This window comes from Xyrauchen texanus, chromosome 14 (genome assembly GCF_025860055.1).
Source record: "Xyrauchen texanus isolate HMW12.3.18 chromosome 14, RBS_HiC_50CHRs, whole genome shotgun sequence".
Taxonomy (NCBI): Eukaryota; Metazoa; Chordata; class Actinopteri; order Cypriniformes; family Catostomidae; genus Xyrauchen; species Xyrauchen texanus.
In genome coordinates, this window is record NC_068289.1 from 27,044,554 (window position 1) to 27,050,553 (window position 6,000).

Here is a 6,000-nt window from a genome sequence, read left to right on the forward strand (position 1 = left end):
CATTTGCTCTCAAGCAAGTATCCGTCAACGACAAATTGGAAAATTACTAATAGCCTACAAATTAAGAACTAAAGATAATTATAAATGTAGGCTAAAAACAATTATATTAATCATCATAATAAATAAGCCTAATAAATTCCGAAATTGTGTTCCAAAAAATGCTGCCAAATGTGTGTTCTTGTCGAATGTGTTCGTATTACATTTTAGTAATACAGATAATGCTGCCTAAAGAAAAGAAAAGAAAACATCTAGGTTACGTATGTAACCTCCGTTCCCCGATGGAGGGAATGAGACGTTGTGTCGGAGAAGTGACACTAGGGGTCTCTCTTGAGCGCCGATATATACCTCTGTTCTATGAAAAAAGGCCAATGAGAAGTTGGCAGACGGTATTTGCATATCCCGCCCCCGGACATACGGGTATTTAAGCGGGGCAAATACGGGAGTTCATTCAGGATTTTTCTGAGGAGCTGGAAATGGTCCGGCCACAACAGTGGCTCGGCTCAGCGATGTGGCGGGGAAGACACAACGTCTCGTTCCCTCCATAGGGCAGCGGAGGTTACATACATAACCTAGACGTTCCCCTTCTGTCGCTCTCTCCACGTTGTGTCGGAGAAGCGACACTAGGGGTCCCACTTCAATCATGCCATGCGCTGAGCCGTGTACGTGAACTGCTGATACAGGAGCGGGCAGGTATTCCTACGTGCAAAGGCGACCAGCTGTATCAGGCTGCACGTACCCTTCCCCAATGCCCCATTAAAGTCATCAGAATCCTTCTGTTTACCCTAGTGAGGGGAACAAGGTGATGCTTGCCAACCTGGGAACGGGCCAAGCCTGGCTGGGCCTCTTTTCTCTCTATGTTTCTCGCATAGAGCAACTACGGCCGGGGCCCTTACATGCATTAAGGGAAGGGGGTCTTACCCCGTTTCCTATTCTTTCAGGGGGAGAAGACCTTGCGGAGACCACACCTACCCTGCAGGGGAGGCAAAGAGTGGCGAATACATCACATGGCCGCTTAGGTCCTATGTGGGAAAGTTGGCGCGGTGGTAGATCCAGCCTCGTGGAGGGGGGAAGCTACAGTACGGCGACTGAGGCAGCTGGGACTGCCTAAGGGAGACACGGGGGTCCGCTCGTGAGGGGACAGTACCACGGAATTACACACAGGGGGAGTCCGAACAGGAGGCCTTAACCTGTGGAGCACCTATTCCAGTACAGGGTAGATTGAGTACCCGTAGTGGCTTGGGTCGGTGAGTTCCTCCGCTGAACTGCAGACCCAGAAGGGCTAGGGAGGAATCAACCAGGGACCCGAAGATGGGGTCTCCTGGGAACAAATGCACACTATTTTACCTCGGCTGAGGGAAAGGGCTCTAGGCGCAAGCGATTCACCCGGCCAGATCGTCAGCGTGTTACCGAGTTCTACGGGCTCGGACCTGAGATAACACGGGACGATACTGTTTCAATTTGGAGATTGTAGAATCTTGCGAAAGTGTTAGGTGTTGCCCACCCTGCTGCTCTGCAGATGTCTGCTAGGGAGGTGCCCCTGGCCAGTGCCCATGAGGACGCAACACTCCTGGTTGAGTGAGCTCAGACCCGCAAGGGGGGGGCACGGCCTGGGTGTGATAAGCCAGTGAAATGGTGTCGACAACCCAGTGGGCGAGCCTCTGTTTGGAGACAGCGTTCCCTTTCTGCTGTCCCCCGAAGCAGACAAAGAGCTGCTCAGAACATCTAGAGCTCTGCGTGCGGTCCAGATAGATACACAAAGCACGTACCGGACACAGCAACGAAAGGGCTGGGTCTGCCTCCTCCCGGGGCAAAGCTTGCAGGTTCACTACCTGATCTCTGAAGGGTGTGGTAGTAACCTTGGGCACGTAGCCCGGTCGCGGTCTTAGGATCATGTATGTGTCTGCCGGACCGAACTCCAGGCAAGTGTCGCAGACGGAGAACGCTTTCAGGTCCCCGACCCTCTTGATGGAGGCGAGCGCGATCAGCAGGGTCGTTTTGAGAGAAAGGGCCCTGATTCCAGCTGAATCTAGCGGCTCGAAGGGGGGTCTCTGGAGGCCCGTGAGGATGACCGAGAGATCCCAGGAGGGGAACAGGCTTGGCCGGGAGGGAGTTAGCCTCCGGGCACCTTTTAGGAACCTGATAATTAAGTCGTGCTTACCTAGAGACTTGCCGTCTATTGTGTCGTGGTGAGCTGCGATGGCGGCGACATACACCTTGAGGGTGGAGGGGGACAGCCTCCTCTCCAGCCTCTCCTGTAGGAACACGAGCACTGAACAGACCGCGCACCTCTGTGGGTCTTCAGCCCGAGAAGAACACCAATTTGCGAATAGGCGCCACTTTAGGGCATAAAGATGCCTAGTAGAGGGGCTCTGGCTTGGTTGATAGTATCTACGACGGTCGATGGTAGACCGGCAAGGTCTTCTGCATCCCGTCCAAGGGCCAGACATGGAGGTTCCAGAGGTCTGGGTGCGGGTGCCAGAGCGTGCCCTGTCCCTGAGAAATAAGGTCCTTCCTCAGGGGGATTCGCCAGGGAGGGGCTGTCGCGAGAAGTGTGAGGTCCGAGAACCAAGTCCGAGTGGGCCAATAGGGGGCCACCAAGGTGACTTGCTCCTCATCCTCCCTGACCTTGCACAGCACCATTGAAAGAAGGCTCACTGGGGGAAATGCGTACTTGTGCAGCCCAGCGGGCCAGCTGTGTGCCAAAGCGTCTGCCCCGAGGGGAGCCTCTGTCCAGGCATACTAGAGCAGGCAGTGGGAGGTTTCTTGGGAGGCAAACAGGTCTACCTGGGCCTTGCCGAACCGGACCCAGATCAGCTGGACCGACTGGGGTGGAGCCTCCACTCCCCGCTGGGCAAGCATTGTCGTGACAGCGCGTCCGCTATCACATTGAGGTTGCCGGGGATGTGAGTGGCGCACAGTGACTTGAGTTGCTGCTGGCTCCAAAGGAGGAGACGACGGGCGAGCTGTGACATGTGGTGGGAGCATACTCCGCCTTAGCGATTTATGTAGGCTACCACTGTGGTGCTGTCTGACCTGACTAGGACATATTTGTCTCGAATTAACGTGAGAAACTTCCTCAGGGCAAAGAAAACAGCCAGCTCTAGGCAGCTGATGTGCCAACGTAGCGGGGCCCGGTTCCAACGGCCTGCGTCTGCGTGCCCGTTGCACACGGCGCCCCAGCCCAGTTTGGAGGCGATGGTTGTGACCAGGACACGTCGGGACACCTGCTGCAAGGGTACTCCTGCCCGTAGAAAGCAGAGGTATGTCCAGGGTTTGAAGGTTTGGCGGCAGGCGGTGGTGACTCTCACACGGTATGTGTCGCGGCGCCATGCTCGTCTCAGGACTCGAATCTGAAGCCAGTACTGAGGTGGTCTCATATGCATCAACCCTAGCGGATGCCATATGCCCCAGGAGCTTTTGGAAACGTTTTAAAGGGACCATGGTGCCTGGCTTGAAGGAAGCGAGGCATTTCAGCACCGACTGTGCACGCTCATTGGAGAGACGTGCTGACATTGAGACTGAGTCCAACTCCATGCCAAGAAAAGAGATGCTCTGAACCGGGGCGAGCTTGCTCTTTTCTCAGTTGGCCTGAAGCCCCAAACGGCTGAGGTGCCTGAGCACCTGGTCTCTGTGCGTGCATAGTAACTCTCGCGAGGGGGCCAGGATGAGCCAATCGTCGAGGTAATTCAGTATGCGTATGCCGGCTTCTCGGAGCGGGGCAAGGGACTTTCGTGAAGACACGAGGGGACAGAGACAGGCCGAAGGGGAGGACTTTGTACTCATACGCCTGACCGTGGAACGCGAACCGTAGAATGGGTCGGTGTCATGGCAGGATCGAGACGTGAAAGTACGCATCCTTCAGGTCTACCGCTGCGAACCAATCTAGATGCCGGACGCCAGACAGAATTTGTTTCTGGGTGATCATTTTGGACGGGAGTTTGGACAGAGCCCGGTTGAAAACTTGCAGGTCCTAGATCGGTCGTAACCCTTCTTCGTTTCGGTTGGAGGGACAGGCTCTATCACGTCTTTGAGTAGAAGAGAGGTGATTTCTTTGTGCAGGGACTTGGCATGTTCGCCGTATACTGCGGAACAGGTAATACGGCGTCGGGAGGCAGTGAAGCATCCCGAGGCTCTGGTGCTGAGATCAGACTCGCAGCCTTGCTTCGCGCACCCGGCAGGGGGCGGGTTCGTGACTGAGGAGGTCTGATGTTGGCATCCTCTGGACTCGTCTGAACCGGCCGGATCTGGAAGCAAAGTGCAGTGAGAACGGCATTTGCAGGCCAGATGACCCAGAGACAAAGGAAATAGCTCTTTTATTGAGAATTTGGGTACCGCAGCCCTTGTTAGAGGGTGCGGCAAATTAAAAAACACAAGATTCTCCTCCCGGCCCTCCACCGGGGGACAGAGCGGTCTTACCACCTCCGGAGCTAACGTCTTGGACTCTGGGTGGGCTGTATCAGGAGCGCCTGGGAGCCTTCCGGGTCCTCGAGGGGGTCCGTGAGACAGGGTGCATGCGCTTCCCGCGGAGTGCTTGACACTGGGGCTGAGAGCTGGGCCTGGGTTGAAGTGGAGGAGCAGGTTTCCTAGCCGCGGGGGGACGCCCTCGGCGAGCAGACGGGGCACGGCCCGGGGCGGCAGGTTTGTGGCGGGGCATGATGTGTGAGATGGCCTCCATCTACTTCTTCACCATGGAGAACTGCTGGGCGAAGTCCTCGACGGTGTCGCCGAAGAGGCCAAACTGGGAGACTGGGGTGTTGAGGAAGCTAGTCTTGTCGGCTTCACGCATCTTGACCAGGTTCAGCCACAGTTGACGTTCCTGGACCACGAGCATGGCCGTCGTCTGTGACCTTCATCGCTCTCAGGGCGAGGTCAGTCGCTGAGCGCAGTTCCTGCAGCGTGTCAGGATCAGGGCCACCCCATGCATGTTTCTGAGTGCCTTGGCCTGGTGGACTTGCAGGAGAGCCATGGCATGCAGGGCGGAAGCAGCACGTCCAGCGGCGCTGTAGGCCTTCGCGGTCAGCGAGGATGTTGCTCTACAGGGCCGGGAGGGGAGTACAGGGCGGCCCCGCCAGGTGGTAGGGTTTCCGGGGCATAAGTGGAGCGCAACTGCCCTATCCACCTTGGGAATCGGCGTATATCCGTGGCACATTCCGCCGTCGAGTGTGGCGAGAGCGGATGAGCAGGTGGCGTGTGACGAATGGAGAGGGGTGCTCTCCACGATGACGTCAGCTCATCATGCACCTCCGGGAAAACGGGACCGGGGGGGGCGAGGCTGTGAGGAACCAGTCATCCAGCCGTGATGGCTGTGGGTAGGATGGAGGGTTCCAATCCAAGCCCACGCTAGCGGCGGCCCGGGAAAGCATGTCGGTCATCTGCGCGTCGGCCTCAGCCTGGGCGTGCAGGCCCAAAAGCGGCAGCCCAGGGGAGTCCTCAGCACCAGATACCGCGCTCTCCGATGCAGCGGCGAGCTCATCCACTTCGGTCTCAAGAGGATAGGCAGACTGGCTGTAAGGAGAGCCGCTGTTGACTTGAGCACGGCCGGGAGTCAACCCGCCATCCCTAAATCTCCTCCATCGCCAACCGCATCATCCTCAATCCCGTGGGAAGAAGGAGCAACGCGGGGGGCGTCAATGGGGCGGCAACGTTGTCATGGTCATGTTCTCGCAGTGAGAACATGAACCATCCACAAACGCAGCCTCGGTGTGATCGCTACCCAGATTGCTACCCACAACGCCTCGGTGTGATCGCTACCCACAACGCCTGTGGCCGTCTGAAGCGGAGAGCACTCTACCGCATCCAGGAACAACACATCTTTATAAAGACGCGTCCTTAAAAGGACGTTCAACGCCGCTGTGTTTTGTTCTTTTAGAGGAAATTAATCTTTTAAATAAAATCACTTTTGATTTAGATTAATCGTCTGAGTATTTTTATCAGCGCTGTCGAAGCGCCCAGGGGCAAGAATGCACAGCCGTGCATGAAGGAGAAAGCCGCTGTTGTGCG